The sequence below is a fragment of the Lipotes vexillifer genome, unplaced genomic scaffold (genome assembly GCF_000442215.2).
Source record: "Lipotes vexillifer unplaced genomic scaffold, Lipotes_vexillifer_v1.1 scaffold697, whole genome shotgun sequence".
In the NCBI taxonomy this organism is placed as follows: Eukaryota; Metazoa; Chordata; class Mammalia; order Artiodactyla; family Lipotidae; genus Lipotes; species Lipotes vexillifer.
In genome coordinates, this window is record NW_006779498.1 from 1,535,351 (window position 1) to 1,536,889 (window position 1,539).

The following is a 1,539-nucleotide window of genomic DNA, read 5'->3' on the forward strand; positions in this document are numbered from 1 at the left end:
TCTTTCCCTTGCTCTTCTCGTAAATTGTCTTCCTTTGGATATAGAAAGAAAACATTATAGTTTAAAGCAGTCCGGAAAACCTTTCCCACTTTTATCCCACCCAATCATATATAGCCATAGCACACCTGGGAGGAAATATGAATCACTGATGCACAAAGGAAGATAAAACAAGAGTGAGGCTGCTGACAGAGGACAAGAGGCTGGGGTGTGAGGAAAGGACCTGATTTAGCCGAAGCGAGTTTTGGAAAGATGAAGGGAAGGACTTACTACTTGCGGCAGAAGAACTTTGATCACAGCTGATCATCAGCCTCTTTATACCTGTTTCTTCTCTTCCACGTCTTTTAAACAGGTACTGAGTGCTTAGCCAGAAAGAGGCGCATGGAGGGATACCCAAGAAGAGGTCTTAGACTTTCAAGAGAAGGACATTGAGTTGGGGAGATGAAACATGAAAAATGTGAAGTAGGCAGAAAACCAGCAAAGGCAAAGTAGAGTAGTAGAGGAAAGAACCATAAGTCTGGAGTTAAAATATATGGTTTCAAACAGTCCCAACTATGTTAAGCACTAGTTGAGTAGCTGGTCCTACATCCTTCTGAGTAACTGAGCCTCTCTTTAGGTTAAGGAACAAATTGAATTAGGCTCTCCAGAATTTATTTTAGTTCCAAATGTTCATGATTTATTCTTCGATAAACCTAAATCAGTTGTACATGTGAAAATATTGAGAAAATGCAAAAGAGTACGTTTGATTTCTAGAAGGTTTGTAAAATGCTTGTATGTTTTGTGGGTCCCTTCCTATGTATGTGGCAATGACCCTCTGTAAGGAAGACTTTGAGGATGGTTAAACTTGCGAAAAGGCTGGAGTTAGCAAGGATTTGATGAACCGGGAGTAGAGTTGTGCCGATCCCTTACTGAATTTTTACCAGTCCTTAGCAAAATGAAGAAATGAAGAAATTATAAAAATTATATTTAAATTTTAATCATATTCTAAGTTTATTTCCAACCTACACTGGTGCTAAAATATTCTTTCCTTTATAAAATGATGGTGAGAGTAATAAAACACACACACACACACAACACACATATAATTATTATTTCCTAGAAAATAAAAGAGGCATCTGTTCCCCGTCCCCCACCTTCAGATTACTGAGCTCCCTTAGGCTACTAACATCTTCCTACTGAACTCGCTTCAGTGGTTTTTCATTGACAAAGTAAAGGCCAAACCCTCACGTAGTGTATAAGTTTCATTAAGCTGCTGTAACAAAGTATCACGCACTGAAGTGGCTTAAAACAGTAGAAATTTATTCCCTCACAGTTCTGGAGGCGGAAAGACTGAAATCAAGGAGTCAGCAGGCCCTGCTGTCTCCGAAGGCTCTAGGGGAGGATCCTTCCTTCCTTCTTCCTGACCTCTGTTGGTTGCTGACAGTCCTTGGCAAGCTTTGGCTTGTGGAAGCAGCACTCAGTCTCTGCCTCCGTTTTCACCTGGCCTTGTGTGTGTGTATCTGTGTCTTCATTGTCATTTTCCCTCTGTGTCCATATTTCTCT